General features: G+C 38.9%; 1 protein-coding gene across 1 annotated transcript in view; it reads right to left on the reverse strand.

Moving 5' to 3' along the window:
* The window catches only part of LOC5564412 (gamma-1-syntrophin), a 183,472-nt gene that overhangs the window by 43,414 nt on the left and 124,465 nt on the right, over positions 1-15,593 (reverse strand). The gene's annotated exons all lie outside the window — the stretch shown is intronic.

Raw genomic sequence — 15,593 nt, forward strand, 5'->3', positions numbered from 1 at the left:
TTCATGGTAACACTCACCAAATTTGTAGTGGGATTCGTTTAAAAGTGCTTACTAAATTCATCCTGATATTTACTAAGGTATTCGTGTTGAAATTTATCTAGGGATTACACCAGGAATCTCTCAAGTTCTCTTATAAAAGCAGGATAATCGTCAACAAATTAAAACTGGATTTTCTCCAGATGTTTTTTGAGGAATACATGTAATTTTCAATTCAATTCTTCTCAAATTATCCAACAAATTCTTTATAGAGGTGCTGAAAAATGTTTGAAACAAGAAATCTCATGAGGATATCGATGAATGAGTTGATGCAAAAATTGAATTCCAGGAATCCTTGAAAAAATCTTCAATAGACTCGATGGAAAAATGTCTGATAATATTCCTTGAAGAACCACTCGAAGTTTGGTTAATTGTGTTTACTTTAAAGATCCATTCCTCCAGAATTGATCTGGAAATTCCTCCAGAGTTTCTCCAGGAATTTTTCTATACATTCTTTCGGAGTTCTTCCAATTATTCTTCCGAAGTACCTCTGGAGCTCCACCGGTAGTTTCTCAACAGTTCTTCCGAAAAAGTCTCCAGAGCTCCACCGAGAATTTGTTCTTCGGCAATTCCTTGGTTAAAGTCCGCGGCTACAAAGCAAAGCCATGCTGAAGGTGTCTGGGTTCGATTCCCGGTCGGTCCAGGATCTTTTTGTAGTGGAAATTTCCTTGACTTCCCTGGGCATAGAGTATCGTCGTACTTGCCAAACGAGATACGAATGCGAAAATGGCAACTTTGGCAAAGAAAGCTCTCAGTTAATAACTGTGGAAGTGCTCATAAGAACACTAAGCTGAGATGCAGGCTCTGTCCTAGTGAAGACTTTAATGCCAAAATGAAGAACAAGACTTAAGGAACTCCGGAGGAAAACCAGGAGAAACTCTTGAGAAATTCGCGGAGGAACTCTGGGATACTTCGCGGAGAAAATCTAGGGGAATTTCCGGAGTAACTCTTGAGGAATTCCTAGCGGAACTCCGGAGGATTTCCGATGAATTACTGCACAAACTCTGGAAAATTCCTGGAAAACTCCGAACTTTGGCGGTAATCCGAAAAAATACCTGCTGGAAATCCAAAGGAATTTCTGGAGCAAATCTGAAGGTATTGCTTGAGGAACTCCGACAAAAATTCCATGAGGAACTCTGAAGAAATTCGTAACGGACCTCCAAAAGAATTCCAGGAGGAACACCGAAAGATTTGCCGGAGGAACTGCGGAATATTTTCTAGAGAAACTTCGAATCAAAATCCTGGAGGAAATCCTGGAGGAATCTGGTGGGGTTTGACTGTAACTCTTAATCGTTCTGATTTAACAGCTACGCAGTCTTTCAGAAAATGAAACGAGGTTTATAACTTGCCCAACGTTTCGAACCGGGGGTGGTGTCTTGGAACTTTGGAGATTTTTCTGGAGTATCCTTGAAGAACTCCGAGGATTTTCTGGATGAACTCCGAAAGAATCCCTAGATCCATAAAGGGATTCCCGGCAAATTTGAAAGAATTCTTGGAGAAATTTTTAGAGAAACTACGATGGAACTCCTTGAGAAACTCTGAAAGAATTCCTGGAGAAAATCCGAAAGAATTCCTGGAGAAACTTGGAAGCCCGGAGTACTTTGAAAAATTCCCGGTTAAGCTCTGGGGGATTTCCAGAAGGAAGTCTGCAGGAATTGCTGGATGAATGCCCAAATCAGCTCTGAAGGAATTCCTGGAGGAACTCTTAAAAAATCCTGGAGGAATTCCGGATGAATTGCTGGAAGAACTCCGGACAAATTGATGAAGGAACTCCAGAAGAACTGCTGGAGATCTGCTGAGGAATTTACGAGGGCAATCTGGAAAAAATCCTGGAAGAATTTCTGAAACTACTACGGAATAACTCCGAAAGGAGCTATGAAGGAAATCCAATGGAATTCCCTGTGGAGCTCTGGAGGATAAGCTGGATACAATCCAGAAGAAGTACTGGAAAAACTCCGGAGGAATTTTTGGAGCAACTCAAAAGGAACTATCGTTAAAGCTACGAAGGAATTCTCGGAGGAACTCTGAAGGAACCCTGGACAAATTCCTTGAGAATCTCCAAAGCAAATCCAGGAGGAACTACGGAGCAATTCCTGTAGGAATTCGAAGGCGTTCTTATAGAAACTCCGGATGTGTTTCTTGAGGAACTCCGGAGGCGTTTCTAGAGGGATTTCTGGAGAAACTAAGGAGGAAATTCGGAAAAGTTAGCGTTGGAGCTCCAGAGGAACTTTTCAGAAATAACTGGATGAGGAATAGCTAGAGTACCTCCAAAGGATTTTCTGAAATAACTTTGGGAGAATTTCCAGTGGAGAATTTTCCGAGAAGTTGCTGATTGAAATCCAGATGAATTGCTTGAGGAATTGCGGAATAATTTTTGGAAGGATTTGAAAAAAATCCTGGAGGAACTCCGGAAGAACTTCACGAGGAACTCTTGAGGAATTCCGGGAAGGAAGTCTAGAGGAGTTCCCGAAGAAACTCTTGAGACATTTCCTGAGAAATTCTGCAAAAATCCTCGAAGGGAATGTAGGGAATTTTTTGAAGTAGCTTCAGAAGAATTCCTTTTGGAACTCTGGAGCATTTCCAAGGAATTATTTGAGGAACTCTGGGTAATTCCTGGAGAAATTCCGAAAAAAGGAGGACCACGGAAGAAATGCGAAGTAATTCCTTGTAGAGCTCCAAAAGAATTCCCGGAGGAATATTTGGAATTTCTCCAGAGGCATTTCTGAAGGAAATTCCTGAAGGAAATCCTCGGCGAGGAATATCTAGAGAAAATTCCCACAGAAATTCCTAGGAAAAATCCCTAGATGAATTTCCTGGAGCAAATCCTTGGAGGAAATTCTGGATGAATTTCTGTAGCGTAATCTCCAGAGCTATTAATGGAGGGATTTCGGAGGAATTGATGTAAGAAATCGCCGTAGAAAATTATGAAGAAAATCTCTGGATGAAATTCCCGGATCAATTCTTGGAGGAAATACTTAGGTCTTAGACGAGTTCTTGGAGGAAACCTCCGAAGGAATTCCTAAGGAAAAACCCCGGCGGAATTTCTGAAGATATCCCTGGAAAGTTTTCTGAAACAAATTCTGAAAGAAATACCCGGAGAAATCGCTATTGAGAATTCCCTGAGGAATTCGTTGAGAAAATCCCGGAGTAATTCTTGGAGGATATCTGATGCAAATCCCAAACATTTCCTGGAGGAAATCTCCAGAAAAATTCTCAGAAAAATCGCCGATATAACTTCTGAAGAGTGAGAATTCATCCACAGAGGAATTCCTAAAGAAAATCTCCGGAGGAATTCTTGGAAAACATTTCCGGAGGAATTTCTGGAGGAAATCCCAGGAGGAATTTCGGGAGGAAATCCCCGGAGGTGCTACTTGAGGTACCTCCTGTAGAAATTCCTAGAGGTAATCCCTGGAGGAATTCCAAAAACAAATTGCTGGAGAAATTCCTGGAGAAAATCCCCGGAGGAGTTCTTGGGGGAATCCCCGGAGGAATTCATAGAGCAAATTGCCAGACGAGTTTCTGGAGGAAATCCTCGGCGGAATTGCTATTACAGATCTCCTGGGGATTTTCTGGAGAAAATCTCCGAATGAGTTTTTGAGGGATATCCCCGTAGGAATCGTTGAAATTGCCGAAGAAATTCCTGGGTGAAATTTCCGAAGAAACTTCTGTGGGAAATCTCCGGATAAATTCTCTGAAAAAATGCCCGAAAGAATTTCTTGACAAAATCTTTTGAAGAAATTCCTGGATAAAATAATCGGAATTTTTGGTGGAAATCAACCGAGGAGTTCTTGGAAAAAATCTATGGTGCAAATCCCCAGCGAAATTTTTGGAGCAGATCCCGGATAAAATGACTGAAAAACTCCCAAAAAGAATTCCTATTGGAAAGCCCCTAAGAAATTCCTGGAGAAAATCCTCGGACAAATTCCTGGAGCACATTTTACACCGAGGAATTGTAAAATGAGGGATATACTACAATAGATATACTACAAGATCAAATATTAGTCGCAGTGGTTTATGTTCCGAACAGAAAAATATTCTTAAACTGCTTGATTTGTTTTTGTTTTCTTCTTCTTCTTTCTGGCATTAACGTCCCCACTGGGACAGAGCCTGCTTCTCAGCTTAGTGTTCTTATGAGCACTTCCACAGTTATTAACTGAGAGCTTACTGTGCCAATGACCATTGTTGCATGTGTATATCGTGTGGCAGGTACGAAGATACTCTTATGCCCTGGGAAGTCGAGAAAATTTCCAATCCGAAAAGATCCTCGACCGGTGGGATTCGAACCCACGACCCTCAGCTTGGTCTTGCTGAATAGCTGCGCGTTTACCGCTACGGCTATCTGGGCCCTGTTTTTGTTTTATAGTTCCTTAATTCCTTTTTTCAGAAAAAATGGAAGGTATTTTGTGAGCACCATTATGAATGCCACTACATCCATTTACAATTCCTGGTTGTAGGCATGCAAGAATTGTTAGGAAAATATCTGGATTTATTTCTGAATTACTTTCTTAAGGCATTCTTGAAAAATTCATTGAGCTGAGGAAACTTCCAACATAATTTCCAGGTTATTTTCGAACGAATCATTAAAAAAAAAAATGATGAAAAATTCCTGGCAAAATGTTTTAAAACATTTCTGTAAATATTCTTGGAATATTTTTTTTTAAAATATCCTGGAAGTATCTTTGAACATAAAATCCATGATGAATTTTGAGATAAGTTAAGATGTATGCTAAAAACATTTATTATCATAAAATCCTTAGGGAAATTTAAAAAAACTTTTTTTGCAAAGCATGTCAATTTCACATTTGACACGAATCATGTTAATTTGCAGTACGTCACCATTTTTAAAGTGTACATCTCATTCAATGGCTAACGCAGTGAATGTGCAACAGGTAGAATAAATCTAGAAATGGATTTATCCACTCTTTAATGAATGTTCGAATCCTCTGAGCAGAATCTCAAATAGAGAAACTTTAAAGTAGATGGAGTACCGTGTACCTTTTAATTCCGCTCCTAAATGCTTATCTTTGACAGATACGCGTATTTCGACTACCACTTGCAGTCTTCTTCAGTGTCAGTGTTGAGGATAAAGTTTTTGAGTGAACTTCGGGATAAGTCGGTATACTATGTAAAAGCGGACAAGGGCAATGCAGTGGTTATTTTGGATAAAGATGATTATGATAATCAAATGAACGAAAAAATAACCACTGGTCCCTATAGGCATTTTAGAGTCGATCCACTTCCCACAATGGTGAGACATGTAGAAAAAACTTTAAAAGAATGTAAGCCACTTCTTGGAGATAACACTAGCCGCCTCAAAGTGTCTAATCCAGTTCTACCAAGAATTAAAGGATTGCCAAAAATTCACAAACCTGGCAATGAAATGAGAGAAATTATATCAGCAGAAGGGTCTCCTACACACAAACTTGCAAAGTGGCTGGTTAAGGAATTCCAATCCATGCCCAAACCTTTTGAAAGCCGTTCAGTTAACAATACTCAGGAGTTTGCAAGCCAACTTCAAGCTTCTGGGTATATTCAAGATCATGAAATTATGGTTTCTTTTGATGTTAAAGCATTATTTCCTAGTGTGCCAGTTAAAGAAGCCATAAACCTTTTGGAAGAATGGCTACTTAATCAACACAATGAGTCAAATTGGAAAAACAAAGTTCGGTATTACATCAAATTAACCCGACTTTGTATGGAAGAGAACTATTTTAGCTTCCGTGGTAATTTTTATAAGCAGACAAAAGGTGCACCTATGGGTAATCCATTGTCTCCGTTTTTGAGCGAGTTGTTTATGGCCAATTTTGAAAGCATTTTGAAAAAGAAAGATTTGTTACCACAGCGGTGGTGGAGATATGTAGATGATGTGTTTAGCATTATCAAAAAGGATTATTTGCCAAAAATTTTAGAAGCAATTAATAGTATCCACAAAGATATTAAATTTACTCATGAAGAGGAAAAGGATAATAAACTACCTTTTTTGGATTTGCTAATTATTAGGGAATCGTCTCACTTTGAATTTGAAATTTACCGGAAACCAACTAATACTATGCGAGTTATTCCGAGTACTTCCAACCACACTTATCAGCATAAAATGGCGGCTTTTCATCATATGATACATAGAATGCAAACCCTTCCTTTAAGTGAAACTGGAAAATCAAAAGAACTGAATTATATTTTTGAGACGGCGAGGCTTAACGGATATAGGAATAGTACAATACAAGCAGTAGTAGATAAGAGGGCAAGGGATATATATAGGAAAAGTATGACAACACTTACTGCCGAAAAAGAGGATTTAAAAAGAGTAGCGGTGAATTTTGATACCAAGATTACACAGCCTTTGGCTAAGAAATTTCGAAAATATGGAGTAGATTTGGTTTTCAGCAGTAGGAGTAGTCAGCTTAAATCTAGATTAGGATCAACAAAGGATAAAATTAATAAACTGAATAGAGCAGGAGTATATAAAATTTCATGCCCCCATTGTAATAAAATTTATATAGGACAAACAAAACGAACTCTAGAAATAAGATTCAAAGAACATATTGCTGAGGTAAAAAAAGCGGACAAGGAATTAGAAAAGGGATTAGCGTATGATTTTAAATCAAAAGTGGCTGAACATGTTTTCCAGGATGGACACCAAATGACAAGCGATAACATAGACATCGTACGAAGCGTATCTTCATCTTGGAAACTAGACGTCGCTGAAAGTTTAGAAATTTACAAACAAAAACCTTCACTACTTCTTAATAGGGATCAAGGAAACGGACAATCAAGGCTGTTTAAGTTTGTACCTAAGAAATATAAACGAGCTTGAATATATAGGTAGATAGTTAGGGATTTGTATAATTATTATTATCCCCCTTTTCAATTTTTGACCAAGACATGACAGGTATACTCCTGTCGAAAACTTTTCCTAGGTAGTTTGATTGTGTAGGTACTTATCCGGTGTTAGTATTTAAGGTAGAGAGATGCGACGATTTCTTCAGTGGATACGAGTAACTGACACTGAAGAAGACTGCAAGTGGTAGTCGAAATACGCGTATCTGTCAAAGATAAGCATTTAGGAGCGGAATTAAAAGGTACACGGTACTCCATCTACTTTAAAGTTTCTCTAATGGATTTATAATATCGCAAAGACACTGTCAGCTATTCGCAGGAATTTCTTAGGGGCTTCTTTTGGGGACTTTTTCAGTGAATTTATCCGGGATCTACTCCAGAAATTTCGCTGGGGATTTGCACCAGAGATTTTTTCCAAGAATTCCTCCGGTGATTTCCTCCGGTTATTTTATCCAGGAATTTCTTCAAAAGATTTTGTCAAGAAATTCTTTCGGGCATTATTTTAGAGAATTTATCCGGAGATTTCCCACAGAAATTTCTTCGGAAATTTCACCCAGGAATTTCTTCGGCAATTTCAACGATTTTTACGGGGATATCCCACAAGAACTCATTCGGAGATTTTCTCCAGGAAATCTCCAGGAGATCTGTAATAGCAATTCCGCCGAGGATTTCCTCCAGAAACTCGTCTGGCAATTTGCTCTATGAACTCCTCCGGGGATTCCCCCAAGAACTACCCCGGAGATTTTCTCCAGCTATTTGTTTTGGGAATTTCTCCGGGGATTACCTCCAGGAATTTCTACGAGAGGTACCTCAAGTAGCACCTCCGGGGATTTCCTTCCGAAATTCCTCCTGGAATTTCCTCCGGAAATGTTTTCCAAGAATTCCTCCGGAGATTTTCTTTAGGAATTCCTCTGTGGATGAATTCTCTCTCTCCAGAAATTATATCGGGGATTTTTCAGAGAATTTTTCTGGAGATTTCCTCCAGGAAACTTTCCAGGGATATCTTCAGAAATTCCGCCGGGGTTTTCCCCTAGGAATTCCTTTGGAGATTTCCTCGAAGAACTCGTCTAAGACCTAAGTATTTCCTCCAAGAATTGATCCGGGAATTTCATCCAGAGATTTTGTCCATAATTTTCTTTGGGGGTTTCTTACATAAATTCCTCCGAAATCCCTCCATTAATAGCTCTGGAGATTAGCTACAGAAATTCATCCAGAATTTCCTCCAAGGATTTGCTCCAGGAAATTCATCTAGGGATTTTTCCTAGGAATTTCTGTTGGAATTTTCTCTAGATATTCCTCGCCGAGGATTTCCTTCAGGAATTTCCTTCAGAAATGCCTCTGGAGAAATTCCAAATATTCCTCCGGGAATTCTTTTGGAGCTCTACAAGGAATTCCTTCGCATTTCTTCCGTGGTTCCTCCTTTTTTCGGAATTTCTCCAGGAATTATCCAGAGTTCCTCAAATAATTCCTTGGAAATGCTCCAGAGTTCCACAATTAATTCTTCTGAAGCTACTTCAAAAAATTCCCTAAATCCCCTTCGAGGATTTTTGCAGAATTTCTCAGGAAATGTCTCAAGAGTTTCTTCGGGAATTCCTCTAGACTTCCTTCCCGGAATTTCTCAAGAGTTCCTCGTGAAGTTCTTCCGGAGTTCCTCCAGGATTTTTTTCAAATCCTTCCAAAAATCATTCTGCATTTCCTCAGGCAATTCCTTTGGATTTCAATCAGCAACTCCTCGGAAATTTCTCCGGATTTCCACTGGAAATTCTTCCAAAGTTATATCCTTTGGAGGTACTCTAGCTATTCCTCATCCAGTTATTCCTGAAAAGTTCCTCTGGAGCTCCAACGCTAACTCCTCCGAATTTCCTCCTTAGTTTCTCCAGAAATTCCTCTAGAAACGCCTCCGGAGTTCCTCAAGAAACACATCTGGAGTTTCTATAAGAACGCCTTCGAATTCCTACAGGAATTGCTCCGTAGTTCCTCCTGGATTTGCTTTGGAGATTCTCAAGGAATTTGTCCAGGGTTCCTTCAGAGTTCCTCCGAGAATTCCTTCGTAGCTTTAACGATAGTTCCTTTTGAGTTGCTCCAAAAATTCCTCCGGAGTTTTTCCAGTACTTCTTCTGGATTGTATCCAGCTTATCCTCCAGAGCTCCACAGGGAATTCCATTGGATTTCCTTCATAGCTCCTTTCGGAGTTATTCCGTAGTAGTTTCAGAAATTCTTCCAGGATTTTTTCCAGATTGCCCTCGTAAATTCCTCAGCAGATCTCCAGCAGTTCTTCTGGAGTTCCTTCAGCAATTTGTCCGGAGTTCCTCCAACAATTCATCCGGGATTCCTCCAGGATTTTTTTAAGAGTTCCTCCAGGAATTCCTTCAGAGCTGTTTTGGGCATTCATCCAGGAATTTCTGCAGACTTCCTTCTGTAAATCCCCCAGAGCTCCACCGGGAATTTTTCAAAGTACTCCGGGCTTCCAAGTTTCTCCAGGAATTCTTTCGGATTTTCTCCAGGAATTCTTTCAGAGTTTCTCAAGGACTTCCATCGTAGTTTCTCTAGAAATTTCTCCAAGAATTCTTTCGAAATTTTTGCCGGGAATTCCTTTATGGATCTAGGAATTCTTTCGGAGTTCATCCAGAAAATCCTCGAACTTCTTCAAGGAGTTCCTTTGGAGATCCTCCAGAAAAATCTCCAAAGTTCCAAGACACCAACCCCGGGTCGAAACGTAGGGCAAGTTATAAACCTTGTTTCATTTTCTGAAAGACTGCGTAGCCGTTAAATCAGAACGATTAAGAGTTACATTCCTCCAGGATTTCCTCCATAGTTCCTTCAGGATTTTGATTCGAAGTTTCTCTAGAAAATATTCCACAATTCCTCCAGGAATTCTTTTGGAGGTCCGCTACGAATTTCTTCAGAGTTCCTCATGGAATTTTTGTCGGAGTTCCTCAAGAATTCCTAATTTTCCAGAGTTCGTGCAGTAATTTATCGGAAATCCTCCGGAGTTCCGCTAGGAATTCCTCAAGAGTTACTCCGGAAATTCCCCTAGATTTTCTCCGTGAAATATCCCAGAGTTCCTCCGCGAATTTCTCAAGAGTTCCTCATGGTATTCCTCCGGAGTTCCTTAAGTCTTCTTCTTCTTTTTGGCATTAACGACCTCACTAGCTTAGTGTTCTTATGAGTACTTCCACAGTTATTAACTGAGAGCTTTCTTTGCCGAAGTTGCCATTTTCGCATTCGTATCTCGTTTGGCAAGTATGATGATACTCTATGCCCAGGGAAGTCAAGGAAACTTCCACTACAAAAAGATCCTGAACCGACCGGGAATCGAACCCAGATACCTTCAGCATGGCTTTGCTTTGTAGCCGCGGACTCTAACCACTCGGCTAAGGAGTTCCTTAAGTGTTCTGTACGAATTTGTCCAGGGTTCCTTCAGAGTTCCTCCGAGAATTCCTTCGTAGCTTCAACGGTAATTCCTCCGGAGTCGCTCAAGAAATTCTTCCAAAATTGTTGCAGTAATTCTTCTGAATTCCATCCAGCATATTCTCCGGAGTTCCTCCAGAGCTCTACAGGGAATTCCATTGGATTTTCTCCATAGCGACTTCCTACGAACTCAGGAATTTTAGGATGAAGTCTCAAGGGATTCTTGAAGGAACTCCCTATGAAAATTTTGAAGAAATTCCCGGGAAAGGAATCCTCAGAAATTCTTGGAGGACCTCTCAAAGGAATTTGTGGAAGAAATCCTGAAGAAATTTTTGGAGGAACTCCCGGAGGCCTTCCAAGAAAACTCTCGGGTATATTCTTGGAAAATTCTCGGAGGAACAACCGGCAGGATTCCTGGAGAAACTGCGGTAGAATTTCTGGTGAAGCTGCCAGATTCTTGAAGCAACTCGCGTGTAAATTCCTAAAGGAACTACAGTACAGTTCCTGGAGGAGCTCCTTAGAAATTGTGGGAGGGATTCCAGAGGAATTTAGGAAGCAACGTTTGAAAAAAAAAATCAGTGGAGCTTCGAAGGAATTCCAGAAGAAACTCCGGATGAAGTCCCAAGGAATTGCCGAAGAACAAATTCTCGGTGGAGCTCTGGAGACTTTTTCGGAAGAACTGTTGAGAAACTACCGGTGGAGCTCCAGAGGTACTTCGGAAGAATAACTGGAAGAACTCCGAAAGAATGTATAGAAAAATTCCTGGAGAAACTCTGGAGGAATTTCCAGATCAATTCTGGAGGAATGGATCTTTAAAGTAAACACAATTAACCAAACTTCGAGTGGTTCTTCAAGGAATATTATCAGACATTTTTCCATCGAGTCTATTGAAGATTTTTTCAAGGATTCCTGGAATTCAATTTTTGCATCAACTCATTCATCGATATCCTCATGAGATTTCTTGTTTCAAACATTTTTCAGCACCTCTATAAAGAATTTGTTGGATAATTTGAGAAGAATTGAATTGAAAATTACATGTATTCCTCAAAAAACATCTGGAGAAAATCCAGTTTTAATTTGTTGACGATTATCCTGCTTTTATAAGAGAACTTGAGAGATTCCTGGTGTAATCCCTAGATAAATTTCAACACGAATACCTTAGTAAATATCAGGATGAATTTAGTAAGCACTTTTAAACGAATCCCACTACAAATTTGGTGAGTGTTACCATGAACAATTTCTTAAAGAAGAGCTGAAAAATTCATAGAAGAGTTTATTTGACAATTCCTCGGTGTAGACATTTTTTTTAAATGTCTGGATGCATCCCTGAATTAATTTCTCGAGATATTCTTGAATAGTTAATAGGGCTGGGGTAACTTCTAGCAAAGTTTCTAGGTTATTTTTGAATGAATCATTAAACAATTTAACTCCTGGCGTTAACAGTTGAATGAGATTCACAGTAAAATTGGGACTGGGATACACTCAAAGCTTTTAAGTATCGTAAGCGTGTTACTGCTTCCAAATGTTTAGCAGCATCCTTGCAGTCTTTGGAACATTGCACAGAGCCTTTAAATAAACTGATATGAATCAACCAGACCAGATAAACATTTTCTGTATGTTCAATGTTGTTTCATCAATATTGTTATGCAGTACTTTGAAACATTAACTCTACGAGCAATGACAATTATTGCTTACAATTCAGATCAATCATCAACAGAAAAATAACAAACCGATCAATGTTTTACTACACTCCTTCAACATTTTGTAAAGTTGATTTCCATCGGACAAAAACGATTTATTTTAAGTTTCAAACAGCATGCAAAAGAACCCACAGCAGTGTGTGCTTAATCATACGCGCCAAGCTGTTGTTGTCTAAACCTGAGATCAAGTGTGCTGTGCGCGGATGCAAACAATGCGTCAAGTTTTGCAACACAGTGGGGTGAAATGAACTGTTACCTGTTGCGTTTACGGACCAAAATTTATGACCCAAAGTGGCGTGTTCAAATCAAAATTGCAAGAGAACGCGTAGAGATAGCAGTTTGGTGCCAAAGAACGAATTGTAGAGCAGCTTGAAGCACACAACTTTGCTTAAGACAAGCATGAAATTTATTACGCATTTTTAAAGTAAACTGACAAAAACAAGAGAAAAATCACTACCTTTGAACTTATTTGCTCTTAAAAATGAATTTATTTGCAAAACCCATTAGATGTAAAGTTGTTAGTAGATTGGAAATTTAATTAGCTTTCAAATGGAAGTAAGAGAATTGAGATTCGTTGAACTATTCCAAAGTTATAACCACTTAAAGACAAACATATCCTAAAACATTAAATGTTTAATAACTCGGTAACAGTTAAGATTTGACCATATTCGTAGAACGATTTTTTTCATCTAACATGGTCCTCTATCACCCCTTAAAATGTCTGCACTCACAAACCTAACACCCTGTATGTTCATGTAGTAGCCTCCGGAAGATCCGGAACATCCGTGAAAAGGGTAATTTCGTGAAAATTGTTCTAAACCACCATGATTTTTTCCATTGATATCAGAATTCATAATTCTTTGACAAAATGGATTATTTGGATTGTTCATGGAAATAAGTGGTGACTATCAAGATCTAGAAGGTCTGGAACATACATGAAAAATGTTATCTCATGAAAATCAACCTAGACCACTACATATTTTGTACGATATTTGAACTTATAATTGGAGATGCCGATAGATGATTGGCATTGTTTATGGGCAAAGTTGGCAACCATTGCGTCCTCCGAAAAATCCATAACGTCCATAAAACTGATCATTTCGTGAAAAGCATCTCAGAATCCTGCGATTTATTCCGAATATTTTAAAATTCGTAATTATAAAACAGAATTCAGAAGAAGAATCTCAGAAGAAATTCATGGATATATGCCACCGGGCTGTTTCTTGAATGAATATCCATTAGATCAAAAGTCGCTTTCTGAATCAAATATTTACTGAAAGTAAAAATGTATATGTGATACAAGTTTCACACAAGAAATTTCTACAGAAACTAAATGAACTTTCTAAGAAATCATAGGGGTTCAGCAATATTTTCCTTCTTATGAGCTAACGAAACTTCTTTGATAAATGCGTCTAGGATGACAGCCCAGAAATAATTTAAAAATTCATCTGACTTTAATTTTCTTGCATATTTCTTAAGATATAATCATTTTTTCTGGTTACTCTGAACTATCTAAGATTTTGTGAGAATAATAGCCTATGATTCAGTGAGATTGTGTATGAACATTTAGTTTAATGTTCTGTTCATAAGTTTAGCTCAGGCTGCATTTTTTGAGTGTTGAAGGAAGTCATGGTAGAAACATTGTCGAAGCACCCAAAATTCTGGTTTGAATCATGAATTAAATTAAGTATCTTAAAAAAATAAAAAAAAAACAAAGCGGTTTAAATAATTAGCAAGCTAAAATAGTAAATTAGTAGGTTGAAACTAAATTGAAAATTTAATAGTCTTGGTATGATCTAATTTCGGGTTCGTACAAGTGTCAACGAGCCTAATATGTATGAGAAGAATCTTCTAACTCTCCGCGGCCGCTCGTTGGGCAGCCCAGCGCTAGGTGTTGCAAGTAACATTTTTTTTAATCTTCTATATCGCATGAATCTCTCCAGCTAGAAAATTGGTATCTTCGGCATTGATGTCTAGCAGATCAAAGGCTATTTCGTGGTTAAACACTTAATTGAGAATTCATCCGTTAGGTGACGCGAAAAACTTTTTCATTCCAACAAAATCCCAGAACAAACCTTAAGTTTTCAAATGGCTACAATTTGGTGATCAATTAATTTAAAATGCTGAAGGTTTCTGGGTTCGATTCCCGGTTAGTCCAGGATCTTTTCGTAATGGAAATTTACTTGATTTCCCTGGGTATAATCGTACCCACTACACGATATACGAATGCGAAAATGGCAACTTTGGCAAAGAAAGCTCTCAGTTAATAACTGTGGAAGTGCTCACAACGTGGTTAGTTGGTCTTATCACCCTTTGGGTAACGGAAAAAGAGTGGACACAAAGGATCCAAAACTGTCCTTGTCAACGAATATATCAAGATCCCGATTAGGTTGGTATAGCCGGCAAAGTTGTTCAGGCTATCTGACAATGGAAAACCTTATTGATAATTCAGTCGGTTCAGTGTTAGCGTTAGCGTAGTTACGGTATACTTCGTACATAGATTGGATACTAAGATTTCATCGCAATCTTGAGATATTTGTTGAATTGCCGATTTGGTTCCTCCAATACCTCAAGATCTTGATAGAAATGGTTAAACAATATAAGCATCATCTAGCGGATGAATTATCAATCATATGTATAACCACCAGATAGTTTTTGATCTAATGAACATCTCTGCCGAAGACACCAACCTTCTAGCTGATCAGGATCCGGAGATACAGATGATTGAATACAATTTGTTGCTGGCACCACCTAGTGGATGAATTCCTTATTAAATGTGCTATTGTCAGACAGTCCTTGATTTTCTGAACTACCTTACAGAAGACATCAGTCTTCTAGCTCTTCGAGATCTTGAGATATCCGTTGAATTGATTCTTCTTCTTCTTTCTTGCGTTACGTCCCCACTGAGACAGAGCCTGCTTCTCAGCTTAGTGTTCTAATGAGCACTTCCACAGTTATTAAGTGAGAGCTTACTATGCCAATGACCATTTTTGCATGTGTATATCGTGTGGCAGGTACGAAGATACTCTATGACCAGGGAAGTCGAGAAAATTTCCAACCCGAAAAGATCCTCGACCGGTGGGATTCGAACCCACGACCCTCAGCTTGGTCTTGCTGAATAGCTGCGCGTTTACCGCTACGTCTATCTGGGCCCCATGTTGAATTGATGATAATGCCAATTTTTGACCCCTCGTGTCCACGCTTTTTCCGTTACCCAGAAAAGAGGGAAAGGGTCAAGGTAGATGGTTTATGGATTGTTAGACCAACTAACCGTATTTACTTCAAAACTTATTTCAAATCAATTGATCTACTGGTCACCCTTTAAGGCCATTTCAAAGTTCAAGGTTCATCCCGGGCTTTTGAGAGCTTTTCGAAATACAAATCGGTACAATTTTCTCTAAAAAATATGAAACTAATTATATTTTTGCAATTTCTCATCGTAATAGGCTGTTTTTCATCATGTCAATCTGTCATGAAACTGCCTACTTTCCTGCACTGAAGTATGCAGTGCGGGAATAGTCATTACCTAACTGAAACCAGTGCTGTAATGATTCATTACGCAACGCTTTCTCATTACGCAACTGTTTTGAGTTGCGTAATGAATCATAA

The sequence above is a fragment of the Aedes aegypti genome, chromosome 2, assembly GCF_002204515.2.
Source record: "Aedes aegypti strain LVP_AGWG chromosome 2, AaegL5.0 Primary Assembly, whole genome shotgun sequence".
NCBI classification, from domain to species: Eukaryota; Metazoa; Arthropoda; class Insecta; order Diptera; family Culicidae; genus Aedes; species Aedes aegypti.